Source organism: Carlito syrichta, unplaced genomic scaffold, assembly GCF_000164805.1.
Source record: "Carlito syrichta isolate Samal-C Ts95f unplaced genomic scaffold, Tarsius_syrichta-2.0.1 Scaffold301867, whole genome shotgun sequence".
NCBI lineage: Eukaryota > Metazoa > Chordata > Mammalia > Primates > Tarsiidae > Carlito > Carlito syrichta.
This window is the reverse complement of record NW_007245963.1, coordinates 6,392-33,637: the sequence shown is the minus strand read 5'-3', so window position 1 is coordinate 33,637 and position 27,246 is coordinate 6,392.

Here is a 27,246-nt window from a genome sequence, read left to right as displayed (position 1 = left end):
TCTTTTTCGATATTGGACTGCCCTCATCATTTCATATTGGTGATGGCCTTGACCTTGATCAGAATTTCGAAGATGATTTCTGAAATTATCATATGCTTGCTCTTCAGCTTGAGAAATATAACTGCTTTTGGATGCATCTTGGTGTCTGCCTTGTTGTCTACGGTAGACTGGAACTACTACTATGCCTAAATATTGACATGGTATTCCAATTACATGTTGGCCAAGCCTTTGATTTTGGCTAGGACTTTGTGTCCAATTGTAACTACAGTCATCTGTTTGCTCTATTATTACAGTATGATACTTCTCTTGGAATTCCTCTTGGATACTGACCTTTTGTCCACGATAGTGTAGGTCTTGCTTGCTACTTAGATATTGACCAAGTATTCTATTTGAATAATGGCCATACTCTGGATCTTGATTAGGATTTTGTCTCTGCTTTTGATCTTTATTATCTACTGGATGTTCTGTTTGAACATAAAGACTGCCTTGGGATCCATTTTGCTGTTTGCCTTGTTCTCCATGATCAAGTGGTATTGTCTTTCTACTAGGATATTGGTCTGGAATTTTATTTGGCTGTTGGCCAGGCCCTAGATCTAGATTAAGATTTTGCCTCTGCTTTTGATCCTTGCTGTCTACTGGCTGGTCTGTTTGGACATGAAGACTGCCTTTGGATTCATTTTGCTGCCTGACTTGTTGTTCATGATTGAGTGATTTTGTCTTTCTACTAGAATATTGGTCTGGCATTTTATTTGCAAGTTGACCCTGCTTTGGATATTGATTAGGATTTTGTCTCTGCTTTTGATCCTTATTGTAGGCTGGCTCATCTGTTTGGACATGAAGACTGCCTTTGGATCCACCTTGCTGTCTGCCTTGCTCTCCATGATCAAGTGGTCTTGATTCTCTACTAGGATATTGGTCTAGCATTTTATTTGCCAGTTGGCCATGTTCTGGATATTGATTAGGATTTTGTTTCTGCTTTTGATCCTTGTTATCTACTAGCTGTGCTGTTTGGACACGAAGACTGCCTTTGGATCCACCTTGCTGTCTGTCTTGTTCTCCATGATTGAGTGGTCTTGTCTTTCTACTAGAATATTGGTCTGGCATTTTCTTTGGCCATTGGGTAAGCCCTAGATCTAGATTAAGATTTTGCCCCTGCTTTTGATACTTGTTGTCTACTGACTGATCCATCTGTACATGAAGACTGCCTTTGGATTCATTTTGCTGTCTGCCTTGTTCTCCATGATCGAGTGGTCTTGTCTTTCTACTAGGATATTGGTCTGGCATTTTCCTTGGCCATTGGCTAAGCCTTAGATCCAGATTAAGATTTTGCCTCTGCTTTTGATCCTTGTTGTCTACTGGCTGATCTGTCTGGACATGAAGGCTGTCTTTGGATTCATTTTGCTGTCTGTCTTGTTCTCTCTGATTGAGTGGTCTTGTTTTTCTACTAGGATATTTGTCTGGCACTTTATCTGCATTGTGATCTTGCCCTTTATCTCGATTATAATTTTGTGCCTGATCTTGATCTTTTTTATATACTAGGAGTACATTTTGAATAGGAAAAAAGGCTTGAGATCCATTTTGGGGTTTGTCTCGGTATACAAGAGAGGGTGGATATTTCCCTGAAATTTCATTTGCATTTTGGTTATGACCTCCATAAGGAATTTGAGCCACATTTCCTTCTTTATCATATATTGGCCGTTTGTTCTGGATGAGAAAACTGCCTTGGCTTCCATCTTGTGGCCTATCTTGTTGTCCTTCATAGTGTGGGGTTTGTTTTTTACTTGATCCATAATCCAGTGGCCTTTCTTCTCTTTTTAGATGTTGACCTGGCAATCCACTTACATATTGTGCATTTCCTTGATCTGGATCAAGATTGTGTATCCGCTTTTGATTACTGTCATCTTTAGGGTGTAAAATTAGGATGGGAACATTGTCTTCTGACTTTTCCTGGTGTCTGCTTTGTTTTTCATGATTGAGTGATCCTTGTTGCCTACCTGCATATTGCCCTAATATACTCATCTCATGTGCATGCCATTTGTATTGATTATATTTTTGTTTCCAGTCATAATTATTGTCTTCCATCTGACGTTCAGTTTGAATAGAAAAACTGTGTTGTGATCCAGCAGATTGTCTGTTTTTTTGTCCAGAATAATTTAGGTCTTGTTGTCTGTGTGGAAATTGATATGATCCACCTGGTAATTGGTTTTGTGATCCACCTGGCAATTGATAATAAAAATATGCATTCCATTATTTCCAAAGTTCCCCTGCAGCTCTTACCTCTTACCTTTTCCCAAAAAATGACTGATGTCTCCAGAAAAACTGTGGGTTGGGTAGAGAAGGACAAATTCTCATCAAGAAGAAGATTCTACTTATACCCTGAATACCCTTAGAGACCATTCTTTCTTAGTAGTTTCCCCAAAGCTTACCCTCTCCACTCACCCTTTTGTCCCATCACAGCTGCTTGCTTCTCAAGGATAAGGAGCAGAAAAAGGGCAAAGAAGGTGTTGAACTTCATCTTGTCCAAGAATGCAAGGCTGAGAGCTGAATTAACCTGTCCATTTATATCTTCCATGAGTGGGTGTGCTATGGGTGGAGCTGAAGTTACAAACAGTACTGCCCTTTCTTAGCATATCATTACATGTCAACTTCCTCACCCAGCTCAGTAAGGGGTATTTCAAAGTTTTCAGGACTTAGTACAGGGACATAATGTCAAAGGTCTTTTCTTACTCTCAGAAGCCCCATTAAAGTTTTATCAACCCTTAGAAATTGTCATGCTAGATCTTTTGCATTTTATAAAAGAAATTTAGTCTGGATAGGAAAGAGACTTACTTCAAGTCACAAAATTAATCAGTAGATAAGTAAGCCTTCATATTGTAAATGTAGGACTCCTTCCATGTTGCAACAATTTACATTCCCCATCACAGATAAAATCTTGTACCTCCCCTTATTTTAAAATGAGCTTGAGATACATGCTATTTTACCTAAGAAATAGCAATCATAGCAATAGACACAGAAGAGAATAAAACATTATGGAAATCAAAAAAGAAAATTTCAGGAAGTAAATGGGGCATACAAATTTAAAAGTGGCTATGAAGTTCAGCACAATAAAGATTGACACGTATCCAAACTTTTAAAATAAACTTGAGTTGCTGCTAATAACTTTGATGAGAGAAGATTAATATAGTTGTGTTGGATTGCCAATTGGAGAATGGACAGCAGTCATAACCTTTTCAAGAAGAATGTATTTATAGAGGAGCAAGAGTTGAGGCTGTAACTGGAGAATAGTTCTCTCTGTATCTCTTGTGAGATCCAAATATATTTTTAAGAGGTGGGAAAATTTAACATGTTTTAAAGATGATAGGATCACTGTTGGATATAAAAGTAAGAGTTTTGGTTTCTAAATTGGATTGTTTTCATAATTCTACTTAAACAACAAAACATTTTTTAAAAGTTTTATTATAAAGATATGGGCTACAAATCAGGGTTAGGTATACAAACATTGATCATGCAGGTACCCTTGTTGATGAGGTATGCCCCTCCCTTCCCTAGCAGTTTCCCTCAATTGCCAATCCCACCCCCAACACCCACTGACAGTTTCCCATTACTGCCAATTGCTTTATTTTTTAAAATTTACTTTTATTAATTAATTAACTTATTATAAAGATGTGGGGTACAATTCAGGGTTAGGTATATAAACATTGATCATGCAGGTACCCTTGTTGATGAGATATGCCCCTCCTTCCCCTAGCAGTTTCCCTCAACTGCCAGTCCCAGCCCCATCCCCTACATAAGTAGTAAAAAGCTACAACTCCCAACAGGATTTGAAGAATATTTGCCACCATTGATGAGCTTATATATTGAGATAGGATACAAAGAGAAAATTTTCACCTTACATAAAAGTGTAGGGTTCCATGATTGTGATGACATTCTAAATAGTTCAAACAATATTTCTTTTCTTTGACTCATGAAGACTGGGATATAAGCAGACCACAGTAGAGGACAAATTTTCACAATGTGATCCTGTATGCATTCTGGAGGAAAAATGACTTGAAAACATATTTTCAATCATTCTATCCTAAAATCTTATTCTTCTTGTAAGAAATATACATGGAAGGGGAAAACAGGAAGCTCAATCATATATTTATGCAAAGGACATAGATAAAAGTGCTAAGTCATCAAGCATAAGATACATGAGCTACATGGTTTCACTCTGAGCCACTCTGAGCTTCTATCAAGGTTTTCTGTTTGCCTCAGGGAAAAGACCCCATCAGATAAGATTGAAGTTATCTTGAATGGAAATTGCTTACTCTGGAAGTTATCTTGAATGGAAATGGCTAACCTCTGAACTCTTCCCCCAGCTCTCCTTGAGAAAATGCCAGGAACTATACATTCCAAGATTACTAGTAGAAGAAAAGATCTGATAACAATGATCTCATTTATTGATGAAAGAACAACAACAACAAACAAAAACCCCTTGTCTAATCCAGCAGGCATAAGATACAGATAAAACAATGAAGCCTAAGATTTGAAAACCAAATCTTAAAAGTATAAACAATAATAGCATGGTATTATGAAACCTATATCAGAATAAAGTTCAATTAAATTTGAAAAAAACCTTTAAAAATAAAAAAGAGATATAAAACTATGAAAGTAGAAATTAGTGATTTAGAAGGCAGAAAAATGGTATGAGTGCATAAATCATAGATATGTATCATAATGCGGAAAGATCAAAGGATTTATACTCTTGGTTAAATTTTTTAAAAAGGAAAATATTGAAATGCTCAAAATGAACATGAGAATAAAAATATATGCCCAAAGCACAATAGAGGAGAATTTGAAAGTTTTTTTGCTTTCTTCTATGTAAAATTATTTGATAAACTTTAAATAATGTGAAAAATATTTACTTCTAGATAGAACACAAAGGAAGATGGCAGAATAAGACTTTCCAGCAATTATTTATCCAGTGAAGTTTCAAATTTAATAACTGTGCACACATGACATTAACATCTTCACAATAGCTAAAGAAGCCAGATGAACTGGAACTGGTTATAGAATAGTAATAAGAAAATATGCATTAAATAGGGTAAAAAGGACAGTTTTATATTACCCACATTGTTGTTAGTTCTACCCCAGGAAGCACAGTGCAGAGAAAGATACCATCTATTTGCAGAAAGAGAAGGAAGAAAGCCTAGGACTCTGATGCAACAAACTTGCAGCAATAAAACCCATTACAAGAAGAACCTTCACGACTCTTTACTCCAGGCCAGTAACTATGGCCTGGGCACCTAGATCTGCTCCAGCAACATACAATAACTTGTAGTCCTTAAGAGATAAAAGAGTTCAAGTCTGCAACACTGCCTGCCAAATACAGCAGCCTTGGGTTTCAAAATAACACATGGAGATAGGCAGGCCTACATGGTTGGGTGCTGGGAATCCAGCCCTACATTGCGCCTGACTTGGTGACCAAAGGATTCCAGCCCAGTGTAGCACCAGCCAATGCAATCCCGAGTTTATAGTATTTCTAGGCATTGCCATGGCTAAAGTAGTCATGAGTTTATGGAATACAACAGATGGCCTGCTTATAATTTCAACAGGCTTACCATTGAAGACTGTTCCCAGACAAAGCCAGATTGCAATGACTGGAATATGTACTTATTTCTTTGATTCACAGACATGGATCCAGGATCACAAGGATCAAAAACAATTTGGGAAAAATGACATCACCAAATGAACAAAATGTCATGCCAGTGATTGACCCCCAAAAAGATGAAAATGCACGAACTACCTGAAAAAGAATTCAAAATAGTTGTATTAAGGAATTTCAGGAAGTTAGAAAAACCATTAAATAAAATGAGAAAAACAATAAATGATTAGAATGAGAAATTTAGCAAAGAGATTAAAAGAGTAATATAAATTCAAATGAAAATCCTGGAACTGAAAGTTATAATGAAAGAAAAGAAAAATGTAATAGAGAGCATCAGCACCAAACTGATCAAGCAAATGAAAGAATCTGTGAATACAAACTATTTGAAAACATACAATTGGAAGAGAAGAAATGAAAAAAGCATGTGAAACCATAAAATTAACTGGTAGAGCCAATACACAAAGGAGAAAGGAAAAGGGATAAAATGTTATTACCACAGAAAACAATCCAACCAAAAAAATTTACATGAAGAGAGGAAGTAATGAACAGACAATATGCAAAACAAACAGAAGTCAATCATTAAAATGACAGGAGTAGGTACTCACTTATCAATAATGACTCTAATTATACACAGATTGAATTCTTCATTTAAAACATGTAAACTGGCTTAATGGATTTTTAAAAACCCAATTATATTTTGCCTACAAGAAAGTCACATTATCTATAAAGATATACATAAGGTAGAAGTGAAGGAATGAAAACAGATATCCCATGCAAACATAAACCAAAATCAAGTAGTAGTAGCTACACTTATATCTGATAAAACTGACTTCAAGTTAAAACCTGGAAGAAGAGATAAGCAAAAATAGTATATAATAATATAGGAATGAATTTAGTAAGAAAATATAATAATTGTAAATATATGTACCCAACACTGGAGTACCCAGCTATATAAGGCAAATATTAGGCCTAAAGGGAGATATATAATAATAGTGGAGGAACTTAAAACCTTACTCTCAATATTGGAAAGATCATCTGGGCAGAAAATCAACATAGAAACATCAAATTTGAATTGTACCATAGACTAAATGGACCTAACAGACATTTACAGGGCATTTTATTCAACAGCTGCAAAATACACTTTTTTTTGTTGGAATCTCACTCTGTCATCCAGGATGGAGTGCAGTGGCACTTTCTTGGCCACTCCAGCGTTGATCTGTTGGGCTTCAGCAATCCTTCCACCTCAGCATTCCAAGTAGCTGGAACTACAGGCATGTGCTACCACACCCAGCTAATCTTTTATTTATTGTAGAGAAGAGGTCCCACCAAGTTCCCCGGACTGGTCTCAAACCCGTGGGCTCAGGAAATCCACTCATCTCAACCTCCCAAATTGCTGGAATTACAGGCTGAGCCACTGAGCCTGGCCTACACTTTCTTTTTATCAGCATATGAAACATTCTCCAGAGTTGATAAAATTCTAGGATACAATATCTGTAGCCTTATAGTAAAGTTTGAAGTCTGGAAGTGTGATACCTCCTGCTTTGTTTCTTTTGCTAAGGATTGTTTTGGCTATTTGTGGACGTTTATGTTTCCATATGAATTTTTGTTTTGTCATTTCCAGGTCTGAGAGGAATTATGTTGGTAACTTAATGGGTATTGTGTTGACGTTGTAGATTGCCTTTGGTAGGATGGACATCTTAACAATGCTGATTCTTTCTATTCATGAGCATGGAATATATTTCCATTTGTTTGTGTCTTCTTGGATTTCTTTGAGCAGTGTTTTGTAGTTCTCATTGTAAAGGTCTTTTGCGTCTCTGGTTAGGAAGATGCCAAGGTACTTAGTAGTTGCTTTATAAATGCTGGTGCTCCTGTGTTGGGTGCATATATATTTAGGACAGATATTTCTTGTTGATGGATTGAAACTTTTATCATTATGTATAGACTTTTTGTATCTTTTTTGATTTTTGATAGCTCAAAGATTGTTTTGTCTGATATTAAGATTGCAACTCCTGCCTTCTTTTGTGATCCATTTGCCTGGAAACTCGTTTTCCATCCTTTAACTTTGAGTCTATGTGTGTCCCTTGCAGTGAAATGAGTCTTCTGGATACAGCAAATAATTGGGTCATGGTTACTTATCCAGTTTGCCATTCTGTCTTTTCAGTGGTGCATTTAGTCCATTCACATTCAGGTTGATTATTTAAATATGATTGTTTACTGCTGTCATTAGGTTCTTATACAGTTTTTTCTTTGTTTACTTGTTTTCTTTTGACTTTGAGGTTATTGTATGTGTGTGTTTTCAAGTTTCTTGTTGTGCTGTATTCTCTGTTGATCCTGTGCTCTGCTGTTCTCTTGGGAAGTGTGCGGTCATTTTTTTCTTTCTTCTGTGCTTAATTCCTTTTTAAGTGTCTCCTGTAGAGCTTTCTTCTGTTCTTAATTCCTTTTTAAGTGTCTCTTGTAGAGCATAATCTCTTAGGGATTGGATGTTTGGGAAGGATTTGAATTCTCCATCACTGATGAAGCTGAGCTTGGCTGGATAGGAAATACCTGGTTGAATTTGAGGACTTTGAATATAGGACTCCAGTCCCTTCTTGTTTTAGCATTTCTGCCGATAGGTCTGCTGCTATTCTGATTGGTTTTCCTCAGTAGGTAGTCTGACATTTCTCTCTTGCTGTCTTTAGGATTTTTCTTTTGTGCCTACTTTGTGTAGGCAAATTACTATGTGTCTAGGGATTGGTCTTCTCTTTTGAAGTCTTGTGGGGGTTCTCTGTATCTCTTGTGCTTAGCTGGTCACATCTTTGGTGAGATGAGGAAAGTTTTCTTGGATTATCTCCTGGAATGCTTTTTCCAAGTTATTCTCCATTTCTCTTTCCTCTTCTGGGATACCAATCAGGCATAGGTTCTGAATCTTGATATAATCACACATCTCTTGTAAGCTTTGTTCTTTCTTTCTGATTCTTCTTTCTATGTTTTTTTACAGATCAGGTTAATTCCGTGATGTGGTCTTCAAGTTCTGAGATCCTTTTTTCAGCTAGATTAATTCTGCTTTACATGCTTGTCTTCCTGTTATTAATTACCTGGATGAAGTTTTTTATTGCCAAAATCTCTGTATAATTTCTTTCAGTGTTGCATCTTGTCTTTCTTGGGCCTTGTTTATTCTTTCCACCCATTCCCTAATCCCTATCATATTCTGAGGCCAGTCATTGGTGACTTCCATTGTTTGGGCACCAAGGTCTAATTTTTCAGGAGTTCTGTCTTTGGTACACTTGAAATTGCATGTGGTCTTCCTTTGGTTTTTCCACATTTGTGACATATCTCTTGTTGTTCTCTTTATTTCTGTTATTCAGTGTCAGTGGGAGAGATTTTCCCTTCTGATGTTTGTTCAGTACTCTATCTTCCCTGATCTGGGCTCTGGATTTGTTCTATTTTGAAATAGAATGGTGAATGGGAAGCTTTTTGGTCTTTTGTAGTTTTTGAAATTTGACTAAGGTTGGGTATGGGTCACTAGGATTCAGAAACTACTTGCAAATTGCAATGTTTGCTTATTGTAGTATGTGTTCCCTGAGACCCACTCCCCACCACCATGCTATATGGAAGTGCAAAGCAGAAATCAACGGAAATAACAATTGAACACACACAGACACAGACATACACATACCCCTCAAAACAAACTGGAATAACAACAAAGTGCAACAAAACAAATGACAACAACAAAAAACCAAGAAAACTAAATATACACACATGACTAGCACGAAGTGAATAGAGAAGAAAAACAGAAAGACTGGGGGGAGGAAAAAGGGAATTCAGATCAAACACTCACACATATATTGGCACACACCTTAAATTATAAAAAATGAAAATAAAAACCCAGAAGAACAAAAGAGCAAAAACAAGCTAATAATAACCACAAAATTGAAAGATGAATGCTGTCATTCATATACACACATAAGCAGAAAATGACAAATAAAAAAAAGAAAAACAGAAAAAGAAAAAAAAATTGGGGGGGTGGATGCAGTCCAAACCCTCACATATACATTCATGCACAAAGGAAAAATATTTTTTAAATGGATGTACTAACAAAGAAAAAAATTTTTTTTAATTTAAATTTAAAAAAATTCTGCCTTCTTGTACCAGGTTCTGTAATTGTTCCTCTAATCTGGTCTCTCCTGCAGAGCCACCTCTTTCACTCTCTCCTCAGTGTCTGGAGCAGGGAAGGAGGAGAGGCAGTGGAGGTGGGTGGGGCTGCAGTCCCCTCCCACTCTCCTATGCTCAGGGAGATCTCCTCCTGTGGGGAGGTGCAGGGTTGTCTCTTCCCCAGGTATGCCCGGGCCAGGCCTATCCTGGAATGGAGTTCTCTTATTGCAACTGACATCCAGGCTCCACCTAGGTTTATCCCTCTCAGTTGTGGCCCAGCTATGTGGGTCTGACGTTCAGAGGATTGCTGGGGAGGAGGGGGTTTGGGTCAGCCCCTGAAGTCACCACTGATCTCTTTGGAGTCCTTACTCATCCTTTTCTGGTCACACTCTTTGCGTCATGACTGGTTCAAGGTAGAGGGTGGGGCGCCTGGAACTCAGCACTCATTAGGTCCCTCTGAAGTTTGTGCTTTCAGGATATTCCCTCTGGATCACAATCAATCCCTTATTAGCTGATCCACTAGTCCCAGTTTGAATCTGTTGTTCTGTGGTGAGTGAGTCAGAGCACTTTCCTGCCCCACCTTCAAGTTAGTGGTAGGGTGCCTCTCTTGTCCTCTTCTGTGAGACTTTGCCTCTGGACTCCCTCTGCAGTCCCTACTGTCCGTTTCCTGCCAGGCACTGAAGTGGTGAGTCCAAGCCTGGAGCTGGCAGTCTCTCCTGCCAATGATGACGGAGAGCCTGGGGTGACAGATTCTCCCACTGCTTTTCACAGGAAATCTTCTGTCTGTTTTTAAAAAATGGTAATCGATTTCTGTGACCTTGGAAGAGCCACAGACCAAGCAGAGAAGCTGCAGCACAAGCTATTGCCCCATAGGCTTGACCACTTGCTCTTGAGTCCCCACTTAGATAGTCTTTCCCAGCATTCTTTTCCCCAGGGAGGGTTTTTTTGATTTTTAAAAAAGAAAAAAAATGGCATTGGGCTTCTGCATCCTGGCAATCACTAGGGTCCAAGCCCAGCAGTTGTGGCACCAGCTGCTGCACCAGGTGAGCCCTGTCCACCAGCTCCCTAGCCCTCACTCAGTCAGCTACTCACATGCCCACTCACTCACCAGCAATTACACAAAATTTTCCATACCTCACTCACTCACACCAGGACTTGCATAGTTTGACTGGCTCAGTAGTCATCTTCCCCCTGCCTTGGGATTGTGCTTTTTATTTCATTCTCTGACTGTTTGTTGGTGGTGTATTAGAATGGAACTGTCTTTAGCACATTTATTTTGTAACCTGATACTTTGCCACAGTCCTTTATCAGAGCAAAGATGTATTTGACAGATCTCTTGGATTTTCAAGGTATAGGATCATATAATCAGCTAAGAGGGATAACTTAACTTCTTTTCCTATTTGGATACCCTTCATTTCCTTCTCTTGTCGGTTTGTGCTAGCTAGAACTTACAATAATATGTTGAACAGGAGGGGTGAGAGTGGGCATCCTTGTCTTGTTGTGGTTTTCAGGGGAAATAGTAACAATTCCTGTCTGTTTAGCAGTATGTTGGCTGTGGAATTCTTATATATGGCTCTTACTATTTTGATGTATGTTCTATCTGTGCCTAGGTGTTTGATGGTTTTTATCAAAAAGTGGAGCTGGATTTGGTTGAAAGCTTTTTCTGTGGCTAATAATATAATCATGTGGCTTTTGTTTTTACGTCTGTTGATGAATTTAATTATGTTTAAGGTCTTGTGGATGTTGAACCAGCCCTGCATCCTGGGGATGAAGCCTACTTGGTCATGGTGGATGATCTTTGAGATGTGTGGATCTGGTTTGCTAAAATCTTGTTGAGAATTTTAGCATTTATATTCATCAAGAATATTGGTCCATAATTCTCTTTCTTTGTTGGAACTTTACCTGGTTTGAGTATCAATGTAATATTAGCTTCATAAAATGTTTTGGGAAGAGTTCCATCTTTTTCGATTGCCTGAAATACTTTCAATAGGATTGGTATCAGCTCCTCCTTGTATGTTTTGTAAAATTCTGCTGGAAAGCCATCTGGTCCAGGGCTTTTATTTATATGTAGGTTTTTTTTATGACATAGTCAATTTCCTGGATTGTTATTGATCTATTTAGGTTCTTTTCCTCTTGTGTCAACCTGGGGATGTTGTGTGATGTCAGAAAGTCCTCCATTTCCTTAGGTTTTCAAGTTGGTTTCCATACAAGTGTACATAGCAATCTCTGATAATCTTTTATATTTCTTTAAGTTCAGGTGTGACTTGATCTTTTGCATTTCTGATTGTGTTTATTTGGGGTTTTTCTCTCTTTTCATAGGTCATCTAGCTAGAGGCCTATCAATCTTGCTTATCCTTTCAAAAACCAGCTTTTTGTTTTATTGATTTTTTTGTATTATATTTTTGTCTTCTATTTTCCAAATTTGTGCTCTTATTTTGGTGATTTGGATTCTTCTGCTGAAGTTATGGTTTTGGTGGTCTTGCTTTTCCAGCTTCCTTAGATGATTTGCTAAGCTGTTTCCATTTTCTTCATTTGTGTGCATTGAGATATGAATTTCCCTCTTAGTACTGATCTAATGACATCAAAGAGATTTTGGTAAGATGTTTTTTCATTTTCATTTGTTTCCAGTAATATTTTAATTTTTGTTTTGATTTCCGTGTTGACTCAGGAGTTGTTTAGCATCTTGCTGTTTGGTGTCCATGTCTTTGTGGTTTTGGGGGGAACTTTGTTGTTGTTAATATTTATTTTTATTCCACTGTGGTCTGAGAAAGTGCATGGAAGAGTTTCAATCTTATAGAATTTGTTTACACTTGATTTATGGCCAAAGATGTGTTGATCTTAGAGTACGTTTCATGTGGTGATAAGGAGAATGTATATTCTGTGGTTGTTGGGTGGAGTGTTCTGTTGGTACCAATTAAGTCTATTTGGTCAAGTGTCATATTGAGGTTCTGGATCTCCTTGTTGATTTTTAGTCTTGATAATCTATCTAGGATTGTTAGTGTAGTATTTAAGTCACCAGCTATGATAGTGTTAGAGTCAATATCTTTATTTAGTTTACTTAAAAGTTGCTTTATGAAAGTTGGTGCTCCTATGATGGGTGAGTATATGTTTAGGATGGATATTTCTTGTTGATGGATTAAACCTTTTATCATTATGTAGTGACATTTTGTATCTTTTTAAATTTTTAGTACCTTAAAGTATATTTTGTCTGATATTAAGAATGACTCCTGCTTTCTTTTGTGTTTTGTTCCCTTGAAACTTTGTTTTCCATCCTCTTACTTTGAGTCTGGTGTGTCCTTCCTAGTGATATAAGTCTCCTAGAGAAAACATATTGTTTCATCATGATATTTTATCTAATTTCCCATTCCATGTCTTTTCAGTGGTTCATTTAGACCATTCACATTCAGGCTAATTATTGAGATGTGAGAGTTTATCCTTGTCAAGATATTATTATAAAGCTTATTTTTGTTGCTGCTGTTTGTTGATTTGTTGTCTTTCTTTTGATTTTGGGGTTGATTTAAGTGTGTTTTCCATCTTTTCCCTTCATTCTTGGGAAGGTCATTGTCATTTTTTTCTTTCTTCTCTGTTTAATACTTTCTTAAGTGTTTCTTGTAGAGCTGGTCTGGAGACAGCAAAAACTTTTAGGGATTGAATGTCTGGGAAGGATTTTAATTCTCCATCACTAATGACACTTAACTTAGCTGGGTAGGTAATTCTTGGTTAAAATTGTTTATCTTTGAGAACTTTGAAGATTGGACTCCAGTCTGTCCTAGCCTTGTTTCTGTAGATAAGTCTGCTGCTAGTTTAATTGGTCTTCCCTGGTAGGTAGTCTACCTTTAGGACTTTTTCTTTTATACTTACTTTATGTCAGATAACTACTATGTGTCTAGGAGTTGGTCTTCCCTTTTGTTGTCTTGCAGGTGTTCTCTGTATCTCTTGTGTTTGAATGGTCATGTCACTGATGAGTTGAGGAAGGTTTTCTTGGATAATTTCATGGAATGTTTTTTCCAGGGTAATCTCTGTCTCTGTATCTGCCTCAGGGATTCTAATTAATATGAGGTTCAACCTCTTGATATCGCTCATCTCACAATTTATTTTTTAATATTTAAAAGATGTGACATACAATTCAGGATTAGGTACATAAGTGGTTATCAAACAGATAAAGTTTAAGCCTCCAATTTGTCCTCACTTTGTGTGGCTTGGTATAAGTTACCCTTATTAATGGTATATGGTACCCCTCTCCTGGCAGTGACCTGCTACTGCCAATCCTCTTCATTTCATGTAGTATTATGATAAATATTCAGAATCCACTTATGAATGAGAATATGTGGTACTCAGGTCATTGTTTCTGTGTTAGACCACTGAGTAAGATAGAGTCTAAATCCAACCAGGTTGCTGAAATGTCCATAATTTTGTCCTTATTTGTGGCTGTGTAATAGTTTGCTATGTATATGGGCCACATTTTTTTTTACCCTGTCCATTTTTTATGTGCAGCATGTTTGGTTCCATGTTTTTGCCATTGTGAATTGTGCTGCAATAAACATGAAAGTGCAGGTATCATTTTGTTGAGTGATTTGAGTTCTTCTGGGTATATTTCTGGAAGGGGGTTGCTCGTTCATATGGAAAATTGATTGTTACATCTTTTAGAAATCACCACACTGTTTTCCACAGAGGTTGTACTAATTTACACTCCCACCAACAAAGTAGAATTATTTCCTTTTTTCCTCATCCTCTGCAACATCAGTTGTTTTTTGAGTTATTGATGACGGCCATCCTGATGGGAGTTAAGTGGTATCTCAGTGTAGTTTCAATTTGCATCTCCTTGATGACTAGTGAGACTGAGCATTTTTTCATGTATCTGTTAGGTGCTCATATGTCTTCTTTTTAGAAGCATCTATCCATACCTTTGCCCACTTTGTAATGGGGATGTTTGCTTTTTTCTTTTCAGCATGTTTGAGTTCCTTGCAGATCCTATATGTTAGGCCTTTGTCAGACATACAGTTGGCAAATATTTTTTTCCCAGTCTGTGGGCTGCCTCCCTGCTCTCTTGATGGTTTCTTTGGCTTTGCAGAAGGCTGTCAGTTTGATGAAGGCCCACTTGTCTATCTTATCTCTTACAGCATGGGCACTTGGGGTTTTGATCAGGAATTGGTTGCCAGTTACAATTTCCATAAGGGTGTCACCTGCATTTTCTAAGGTTCTTATAGTTTGAGGTTTTGCATGTAGGTTTTTGTTCCATTTAGAGTTGATTTTTGTGATAGTGATAGGTAGGGGGTCTTTTTAAATCTTCTGCATGTGGTCAGCCAGTTTTCCCAGCACCATTTACTGAATAGGTTCTCCTCTCCCCAGTGGTGGTTGGTGGAGGCTTTGTTGAAGATGAGTTGGAAAACCCAAAACCCATGAGAATCTGTCAAAAACATAATTGCATTGATAAAGGACTTTGACAAAGTTTCAAGGTTCAAAACCAACATGCAAAAGACAGCTGCATTTTTATACACCAACAACAAACAGGCAAAGAACCAAATAAAAAGAACAATCCCAGTCATAACAGCCACAAAAATTAAAGTACCTTGGCATCTTCTTAACCAGAGAAGTGAAAGACCTTTACAATGAAAACTACAAAATACTGCTCAAATAAAGCAGAGAAGACACAAACAAATGGAAAAAAAATCCAAGCTCATGGACCTAAAGATCAACATTGTTAAGATGTCCATCCTACTCAAGGCAATCTACAGATTCAACACAATACCCATGAAATTACCCACACTATTCTTCTCAGACCTGAAAACGAAAATACAGAAATTCATATGGAAGCATAAACGACCACGAGTAGCCAAAAAAAAACTTCAGCAAAAGAACAAAGCAGGAGGTATCACATTTCCAGACTTTAAACTTTATTACAAGGCTACAATAATCCAAACAGTCTGATTTTGGTACAAGAGCAGGCATATAGACCAATGGAATGGATAGAGATTCTTGAAGCAAATCTTAATTGCTTTGTGTTTTGTTGTCAGTTGCAATTTATATAGACTATATAATTGACTCCTTGAATAACTAATGTGGCTCTTAGACAAGTTGTTAATATTGGATCTGAATCTTTATTTTATTTGTTAATGTTTTAACTTTTTAAATTCTTAATGTGGAGATGACTTATCATCAAAACTGCCTATGAATAATAGGATATTTAGTCTTTCTATAAAAACAGAATATGGATGGTGTAAAACTTCTAGGTGGCTGTGATGTGTCTCCTCCACACAAAAGAGCCAAAATAGTAGATATTCACACTTCAAATAGATCATCTATGAGAGAACACTGCAATTGAAATGACTAGAAACATTTAAAGCAAGGAAGGAGAGAGAATTGAGGTGATCTGGTTGGCTAGGATCAGCTGGTAGACTGAGGAGGCTATCCAATGTAGGGAAAGTGTAAATGAATGACCTTCACTATTCCATATTTTCACTGTAAACTCCTGCTATCTTAGTCACAGGAGAACACCTACACCCTCACAGTCCCTGTTACTAACATAGAGAGCTCTCTAGAAACCAATTGAAGGCATTGATCATGCTGGATCTCACTACTCCCTAAGTCCTAAGCAGTTACAGCAAGGTGCCATATTGAGAGCCCACCCTCACCTGACTGCATTCTGCCTAGAGACCAATGAAACCCCTGTATCACCATATCTTTGGAAGCCCATTGACATTCTCTGTCCACAGCAACCAGTGTATCTGACTACTGAAACACGAGCTATTGGCAAAGACCCCACTGATGTCAGCTGTGAAGCTGCCACACATTTCCATGCACCCTGAGGACAAACTCTCCTGCCTGCAGCTGTCACTGCTGCAGCTGAAGCTTAAGCAAGTTGTGTGCTCCCCAGTCACATACACATTGCTGGTACTACTGAAAGCAAACCCACGCTCCCCAGTAGCAAGGTTGCAACACAGTTGCTGCTGTCCCCACTGGAGCATCCTTGTGGGGACCTGAAGATCCCTCCACTGCTACCTACTACAGCAAGTATATGCATGCACCATAGAGGTACTTGAGGCCACATATGCTTGGCTCAGCTCCACCTCTCCCTAATACCTAAGCATGTTGTCTAGGTGCCTGGGACTGCCCAACCCAGTCCACACCATTGCCACCTGAACATTTCCCCTGAGGGGTCTGAGGTCAGGCTCACCCATCCTGTCATTACCACCACAGCTGGAACTTACTTGCATGTGAAACCTGCAGACCTGGGGACTGGCCTTCCCAGCCTGTCACAGCCACCATCAACACTAGTGTGTACCGCTTAGGAGCAAGAAGATTGTCCTGTCACTGCTACTGACATCACCCATGCCACATCTACTACCCAAGGGCATGAGAGCCTGCCCATCCACCTGGCCCACTGTTGCCACTATTGGAATTCAAGCAAGCTACTTGGAGGCCCAAGAATCGACTGCCCAGACACACTACCACTGACCACTACCACTACCATGGCTCAAGGACAGGTCTCCCTTGTTATCTGCATCCCTCACAAAACATGTCACTATGGCTTCCACTAACAACAGCACCCTAATCCACTAAGGAAGTCACATACTGCTTACAGCTAAAAAAATTTATATGGAGTCTACATTACTGCATGCTCCAGAATCAAAACCAAAATGCTCCATTCTACTAAAATACATCTTCAGGAACAAGTCTTTCACTACAAAGGCAAATTTATAAAAATTGGAAGAAGCAACTCTTAGACCTGATGCACAGGTATCAATGTAAGGACACAAGAACATGAAGAAACAAGGAAGTATGCCACTTCCAAAGGAACACTAATTCTGCAGCAACAGATTATATAAAAAAAATAAATTTATGAGATCCCAGAAAAATAATTCAAACTAATTGTTTTAAAGAAGCTCACCAAGGCAAAAAAAATCAGATAAACAATTCAGGGTATGAATGAAAAATTTACCAAAGGGATAAAGATCATAAAAAACAATGGAAATTCTGGAACTGAAGAATTCATTAAATGAAATATAAAGTACATTTGAATGCTTCAACAGTGGATTAGATTAAGCAGAAAAAAGAATTTCAAAACTTGAAAACAGGTCTTTTGAAATAAGCCAGTCAGGTACAAATTTTTTTAAAATGAGCAAAGCCTAACGACCTATGGGATACCATAAAGTGACTAAATATTCAAAATTTTAATGTCCCCATAGAGAAGGAGAAAATGAAAGGGACAGAAAACCTACTTAATGAAATAATAACTTAAAACTTACAAATCTAGATGAGATTTAGACATCCAGGTACAGAAAGCTCAGAGATTTCTCCAAATGGATGCAGTTCCAAAAGTTCATGTCCACAGTGCCTTATAGTAAAGCTGTCAAAGTCACAGACAAAAAGCAATCTAAAAACAACAAGAGAAAAACATATAGGCACTTATAAGGGAAACCAAATCAGCAGATTTCTTAGCAGAAACCTTATAGGCCAGGAAACAATGAAATGATATATTCAAAGTGTTAAAAGAAAAATCACCACCCAAGAACACTATGCTCAGCAAACTCATCATTCACAAATAAGGAAGAAATAAAATTTTTCCCAGACAAGCAAAAGCTGAGGAAATTTATCCTCATTAGACTGGCCCTATAAAACATTCTTAAGGGAGTCTTATACCTGGAAGTGAAAGGATGATCTCTACCATCATGAAAGCACATAAAAGTATTAAATCCACTGGTAGAGCAAAGACACAAGTATAGGGCAGAAAAAGAATTCAAATGTAACTGCTACAGAAAAACACCAAACCACAATGATAAACAATAAGAGAGAAAGAAACAAAGTTTATTCAATACAACCAGAATTAATTAATAAAATAATGGTAATAAGTCCTCACATATTACTAATAACTGTAAGTGAAAACAGATTAAACTTAAAAGATATAGACTTATTGAATGGATAAATAAAACAACCCAACTATGTGCCTCCTATAAGAAACTTATTGCACATCTAAAGATACACATAGACTGAAAGTAAAGAAATAGGAAAAGATACTTCATGCAAACCAAAACCAAAATCAAAAGTGAGCAGGACTAGCTATGCTTATATCAACTAAAACAGACTTTAGATAAAAAACAGTAATTGGGGCAAAGAAGGTTATTATATAACGATAAAGAGATCAGCAAGAGAAGATAACAATTTTAAACATATATGCACAACAAACCAGAGCACCCAGATATATAAAGCAAATCTTATTAGTTCTAAAGGGAGAGATAACTCCAATATAATAATAGTTTGGGACGTCAACACCTCACTCTCAGCATTAAACAGATAATCTAGATAAAAAGTTAGCAACAAAAAATTTTCAGCTACATATTAGACCCAACGGACCTAACAGACATTTACAGAACATTTCATCTAACAGCTACAGAATCCTCATTGGTCTCATCAGTACATGGACCAAGATAGACCATATGTTAGAAGACAAAACAAATCTCAACAAATTTTTTAAAAATTGAAATCGTATAGTTTATCTTCTGAGACTACAGTGGAATAAAGCTAGGACTCAATAACAAGAGGAACTTCGGAACTGTACAAATATGCGAAAATTAAACTCCATGCTCCTGAATGACTCATGGGTCAAAATAAATAAATAATTGCAGAGAAAATTTGTTAAAATATTGGAACAAATGAAAATAAAATACTACATATCAAAACCTATATAATATGGGATAATCAGTACTAAAAGAAATTTATAGCAATCAACATCTACATAAAAAAGTAGAAAGGCTTCAAATAAACAACACAGTGATGGACCTCAAGGAACTAGAAGAGTAAGAACAAACCAAACACAAAAGTAATAGAAGGATAATAAATATCAGAGAGAGCTGAATGAAATAAAGTTTAGAAATTAATACAAAAGATCAATGAAATGAAAAGTAGGTTTTTGAAAAAAATATGAACAAAATTGATACACTACTAGCTAGAATAAACTGCTAACCAAGAAACAAGAGAGAAGATTCAAATAAACAAAATCTGAAAAGGGAGACATTACAACTGATACTACAGAAATACAAAAGATCATCAGAGACTGTTATGTGCAACCATACAATAAAAACTGGGAAGCCTGGAGGAAATGGATAAATTTCTGCACCTATACAACCTATCAAGACTGAATCAAGAAATAGAAAAACGGAACAGACCAATAACAAGTAGTGAGATTGAATCTGTAGTAAGTCTCCCAACAATGAAAAGTCCAGAACCCAATGGCTTCACTGCCAAGTTCTACCAAACTTTCAAATAAAAACTAACATCAATTCTCCTCAAACTATTCAAAAAAATTGAAGGAAAGGGAATTCTCCCTAACTTATTAGGCAAGACCAGCATATTATCCTGATACCAAAACCAGACAAGAGCAACAATAACAACAAAAAAATTATAGAGAAATATCCCTGGTGAACATAGACACAAAGTAAACAGTTTGTATTCAATTATAAATCCCCCCAACCTATGGGATTTATTAATTAATTTATTTATTTGCGTATGTGAAACTTTTACATAATCCAACAGTCAGTGCATAAAGATATTCTGAGAGAAGAAGAAGGTATCTATTTCCATTCTCTCTTTCTTTTCTACCCACTCCTGACTATACACTATGGATGACAACTCTCATTAGTCTCTGAGTTTTTCCTGCAGTGAGCAGGTAAATGAAAATTTTCTTATTTCTTATTCTTTGATACAAGACATTTTGCATTTTTCACTTTAGAATGTATTTATCTGGAAATTACCCACATCAGTTCATAAACATCTTCTGCATTCCTATCAGCAGCTGCATAGTACTTCATTGCATAGATGTACCATAATTATTCAACTACTCCCTGCTGTATGGGCATTTGTTTACAGAATTTTGCAGTTGCCAACAATGCTGCAATTAATATGTTTATTTTAATTCCACACTTTAGCTTTAATTTTTTGTTGGTCTAGAATTCCTGCCACAACCTTGCCCTTTCAACCAAGGCCAGCCCAATCTGATCAATGAATATCTTTTGTGAAAGATTTCTGTATTCCCCTGTCTTGGTCTACATTCTATGGAAAGAAAAATAACTTGAAATAAGAATAGATCATTCCCATTCTCAGCTCTGCTTCAATTCCTAAAGTTTTCCTATCTGTAAGATAAGAACAGTTTTTCTAGCATATTTCAACAGGAATTTGATTCCAAACTCAATGGAAAGTTGGGGCTCAGGAAATCAGAAAATACCTGACCATGTCCTGGCCCCTGAGCATGCTATGATCCTAGGGACAGACACACAGGCTGGCTAGAATAGAGTTTGCATAACCCTGGAGAGTGCCTCCAGTGTCCCTGAGGTTATCAGCGATGCTTACTGTTCTATCCCTGGGGTACACCTGGAGCCAGGGGAGATGCTATCTGGGTTCCTTGTCTCAGTAAAACTCAGTGGTGCCAGAGGACTTTAGGTCTTGTCAATTGAGTTGTACCTAAAATCATACTTTCTAGCTTCTATATTCACAAGTTACACAGAACACTGAAGCTACCTTCTCTGAGTAATGTTAACAATTTTTTGCAGTGCCAGAACCCTTCATCTCTCCTCAACAAAGAATACAAGGTTGCCTGAATGAGGCATTAAGTGTGTACAACCAAGGAATTTCATAGCCAGGAGTGCTGAGAGAGTCCTACTAATCCCAAAGCCCTTCTTCTTTTTTCTTTTTGTTTGTTTCTTTTTTCCTGCAGGTATTCTGAGTCTCAGAAGTGGACAGAGATTGTTAAATCACTGTACTACAGCAGGTTGGTAGCACAGATGAGGCCAGAACACAGTCTATATTCCTTGCTCTGGGACCCAAGATGTAATGAGAGTGTTATAGAAAAATGAGGATGTTGTAGAAATTTTTCATTTCTTGGTTTCTAAGCACAAGATATCATTACTATTTTGTGGAAATTATCCACCATATGAATCCTGGAAGCCAGAGGTGCACTACATTTTTTAGAGCAGAGCAGGAAAATCTGGATGTTAGCTTTCTTTGTCTCTGCTGCAAGACAATCTCATGTAAGCACATGCTGGGTTAACATCATATGACACACAGACTCTGAACTGGACTTCAGAGCTAGTGATAGTAAGAAGTGGACATTTATTCCCAGAGCAGTCACAATGGCAGCTATATTTTTGTAAAGTATTTGGTTTGGGCACATTGGCCGAGGGACATGGAGTAGCCACCTGCTCTGATGAGCTCCACAAAGGCCAATATTTGAATGATTTTTACTGTGATTCTACATTCATAGACTTCCTTGTTTTCATCTTTTCTGCTGACAAGGATTTTCAGGTTCCTTGGTGATTTTGTGAATTGTGCAGATCCTTTTTCTTTTGACTGAGTCGAAATCAACTTTTTTACTTTAAGAAGTGAATGAGTTGGTGACTCTTGCTAAGGAATAGCTTTGTGAATAGTCATGTGAAAAACTCAATGAACCACTGCAAACCAACAAATATAACTTGTGAAAGTTATTTTTTAAATATTTTATTTGTATAGTCCATATTTAAGGTATACAACATAATGTTTTGATGTCCATATATAGTTAAATGATTGCTACGGTCAGTCAAGCCAATTAACATACCTATTGTCTCATGTAGTTACCTTTTAGCTATTCTTGTGGGAAGAGCACATAAAATGTACCCTCTTAGTACATTTCTAGTAGACAGTACTAAGACTCAAGTGACCTGGTGACTCTTGTTTTAGTCAGGAACTTAAACATAAATATTGAACTATAAAAGTATTCAGAGAAAGTATTGAAGTTTTGTAAAATATTATGAAAATTACTTTCTGAAGCAAATTGATAGAATTAACCACACACAAACAAAAAGTTCTGTAGATGAAAATCAAACATATAGTAAGAAAAATAGCAGCAGTTGGAAAAATATGTATAAATACATATGATGGGACTAAATATATTCTATAATACGTTGAAAGAACTTTTACAGCACAATAAAGACAACGAATAATTTAATAGAAAAATGAACATGGACTCTGAATATTGGTCTAAAGAAAAAGTAATGCATGCAGCAATACACATATGAAAATAAAGCCTTACCATTTGTTAAATAAACATAAATTAAAACAAACACACGTGTCTTCTTTTTGTTTTTTGTGGTTTTTTGCAAGACAAACAAAGGTAAGTTTATTTAAAAGTAAATTAGAGAAAGAAAGAGAAGGGAGAGAAAAGATTCATCTCCCCAAGGTGGGGGAGGGGTCAAAGCCAGGAAGCATGGCGACAGCCATAGCTCAAAGAGCACATGGCCACATCAGAGTCTAGCAAGGCAATGGCCACTGGCTGCTTGTGGGTGAGTACTTTTAACCATTCCCCTAGATGAGGGAAGATCATTAAGGTGATTGGGTGGTGGTCTGCTCCTCTCATTACAAAGGGGCAGGCAATCATAGGTACTGACGTCAGGTGATGGACAGCAGGCAGATGGGTGGATTAGTCACATGATTACTGCCATGGTGGTATTTATTTTAAAGGGCTGATTAGGTTAACTTAGGGAGTTTGGGCCTGGAGGGTTTTTTTTTCCCTGCAGGAGTCTTGTTAGACATTTGCAACTCACAAATTCCTTTAACAAAGGTGGTTGTATTACCACTTTTATAACTTTGGCCACCCAAAGAGTGATCTTTGATCTTCAACCTTGACAAGGAACCTAAAAGTTTACTAGAGATTATTATGCTAAACCATGAATTGAAAGGTTGGGCTGTCCTGGTTTTGCATCTGATAGAGATTTGCCTGGGGGTGGGGTGGGATAGGCTGTTCCTTGTTCTACAGTAGAATATCTGAATGCTTTCTAATGGTTCTGGTGAGGCAAAAAGACTAAACTAAGAATAAGCTAAATATCTTCTAGGTTTCTGTAGGTACCTTTCATTCCCACCTCTTGCTATTTTAAAAATATTCTTATTTATACCGGGGAACAGGGAGGCAAGTCAGGTTTCTAAGGCTACTTCCTGCTGTACATGGGATTTAGAGCTGTCCCTACCTGTCTAGAGCAAGAGGAGGGGATGAGAGGATAGGAGCTCATGGCGTTAAGTATTTTCAGTATTTGTATTTAAAATATTGACCATAAGAATTAATATTATAATAATAAAGGTCATTATAGCTGCTGTTATAATGTAGCAAATTTTTGATGTCTAGTAAAATATATTTGCAGTTACCCCAGTGGGTTGATATCTACTACAGGAGTCCAGGCAGTTCTCACTGTTGTACCAGTGAATTCCTGAGTCCATACGTAGACTTCCATTGCCACAGTTTGTCTTTTAGCCTTCACATCGATTGATATGCTGGAGGGTGAAGCCCAGGTAACCTCTATGCAAGTGAGATGGGAGATTGACATTTTTCCATTTTTTGATGAGGAGTGGGATGGTATGGGCCTTCTGACAGGGAACTATTACCTTAAATTTTAACAAAAATAATGCAATCCTTGTGCCTGGTTTGCAGTTAGCTTTGGAGGGTGCAGAACAGGTGTGGTCCCTGGAGCTTGCTTCTTATCTCACCCTAGAGAGACTGACTGAGAACTTTGGGAATTTAAGTATTAAAATTTTTAAAAGCATAATTGAAGCATGATGGCGCCAGTGAGACTCGGTACCCTTTGAGGCCAAGAGAGTTATTAGAGCAGCGGCTACAGGGAGAGGGAAGGAGGTCTGTAACCGCCTGGTGGGAAAAGGGAGTGAGAGAGAGAGGGCAAGAGAGAGGTCTGTATTTATCTGTTTTGGGAGGTGGCGGCCTGTGCTCTCTGAGCCTGGCCGTGCCAGCCAGAGCCATCTTAGGGTCTTTATTGGAGGGAGCTATGAGGTAGTATTCCTATAGGGAGATAATGTTTGTACATGAGTTTAAGTTTCGCGCGTGCACTGGAGAGGCAGGAATTTATGGCCTTTGTTGTCTTTGTTAGGTTCCCTAGTGTTGGCGCCATCTCGGGAGACATCCTTCTGGCTGTTTCCCGTGCCTTTCAATAATGTTATAACACAAGATTACAGTAGTTATTGTAAATGTTATTTATTTAGCCAAAGTGATAGTCCAAAGATTTTGAAAAGAAAAAAAACCTCGCTTTTTGTGACAAAGACAGTGGGAGAGAAAAGAAAAAAAACTCACTTTTTTGTAACAAAGACGGGGGGTGCTAACTGAATTTTGTTTCTTTCACCCCCCTTCTGTTGTTTAAAGGAGAAAATTCTTTTGGATAAGGCAATATGATTTCAACATGGATGGCCAGGACCAAAGGCAGGCTCCTGTGTTAAATTAAGAAATTAATTTGGGTCCCAGCGCCCTATTTACCTGGGGAATTGTTGGGATGATGGTGAGCCAGTGCCAGGCAGTTTAGCTGATTAGCAGGCCTCCATAAGTGGTCACCATTTGTGAGACAAGCATTCTCGCCTCTCTTTAGAAAAGAGTGCACCTGCTTCTCAATGGCTTTCTGGCCTGTACAGTGGACAAGGTCTAGGAGGTTAAGGCCTTTTGGGGGCAACTATGCTTTCAGTTCCACACAGACTGTACCCGTAAGCAATGGGTACCATCCCCTTAGCAGGTTTGTTCTTACCAGGTGTCTGATGGGCAGTTGGAGTTTTGTCACTAATGGTGACTGCCAATTGGGGTGTCTCTTTGGCCCTCTGGTTCTGCAGCTCTAAATGTTGTCACTGGTTCTTAACATTTTGGTTGAAAAAACCTTAAAGGCTCATTTTTAATAGGTTATACATATGAAACTTTATAACCATTTCTCTAACAATCTGATGTAAAGCCCTTTAGAGTGAACAGACCACATGGATGTGTAATGAACTGTCCCTATTTATTTATAATTATGAACAGGCAAAGTTGTTAAAAAACTCTCATGAATTACTAAATTGTAGTCCTGGTTGTAAGGTGTGGACAATTAGGGGGAGCGATCAGTTCCCATCCTTATTGTGCTCACACAGAGTACCCAGTATTTTATCGTCTGGCAGGAAAAGTACTAGGCTTAGTAGAAGTGACTTAACCGGGTGGGAATTCCAAACCTTATTATGTCCCGCAGAGTGCTTAGTATTTAAAGCTTTACCCTTCTCATAAGAGGTTTCTCGTTAGGCACAACAGGTGACTTAACCTTTTGTTTAGCAAGGTTGATGGCAAATGGTGGTGTTATTTAGCACTAATGTGTTAACACATGGTAAGGTTGGAAGTAAAATTTTTACTAGAGCACTTGCAAATTTGGTTGGAAAAGTAATTTAAAATTACAATTGACCTCTTTGAAGTTAGTTAACAGGATTAATTTACATGATCCCTTTACTTTCGTCTGGGAAGAGGTTGATATAGTCCCAGTTTAGATATAACTTGAGAGAAATTTATCATAAGAAAACAAGAACTTTGATATCCTTTTGTTTAAGTTACCCTCGTAAGGAGAGACCTGTTAAGCCATGTGGAAACTAGAATGGGCTTCCCAAGTACACGTGGGGGTGGTGACTTGCTGCAGCTAATAGGGTTGCCACCAGGCGGTTATCAGGCAATGGGGGGAAGGAGGATGAAAAGGTTGGAGGCTGGGGTCAGGCACCATGGCCTTTGGTCCTGGCCCCTTCTCTGAAGGTAAGAGAGAAGAGAGACTGGGGGCCAGGGCTAGGTGTCATGGCTGTAGATACCAGCCTCTCCTCCGTAGGTAAAGGTGGAAGGCAAGAAGGAAGAGAAGGGAGGGAAACTGACTGAGAGTGGAGTAGTAAAAGCAGATTACGAGACAGGAGAAGTTAAACCAGTTGGGTTAGCATTTGAGTTGTTGGAGGGAAAGCAGGAATCGGAGTTGCAGAAAGAACAGGAGAGTATGAAGGAGGCGAAAAAAAATTTTTTTTGAGAGGATTAGTATCCTCTGATGAGCCTATGGACAATGGACTTTGGGGAGCCAACACAGAAATACGGCAAGAGGAATAGATATCTGGGTGGTAAGCTAACTCAAAAAAGGCCTGAATATATGGAATTTCAAGGTATTTGTTATTTCAAGTACAAATCAAGCTGCAGAAGTGTGTTAGGAGCTAGGGAGCCACTTTTTGGTGAAGTTCTGTCATCCTCCAGCTTATATTGTGGAATTTCCCCGTACTGGGAAAGCCACATAATGAATAGGGTAGATCTTACAAGATATATCAAAGTCCATATCCTTTTAATACAGAGTATACATTTTTTAATGGCACATTCACAGAAACTAATTTTATACTCATAATAAAATAATCAGTAGCTTCTGTAATTGTAGGACTATTACAAAACATTCTCCAATCACAATGCAATAAGAAAAGTGTTTACCAACAAAAGCAAAACACACACGCACTCTCAAAACAGCTCCATTACAAAGTGGGCAAAAGATATGCATAGACAGTTCTTGGGGAAAGACATAAGAGCAGCCAACAGATACACGAAATACTGTTGGTCTCACTAGTCATCAAAGAAATGCAAATTAAAACTACACTGAGGTACCACCTAACTCCAGTCAGAATGGCCATCATCAATAACTCAAAAAATA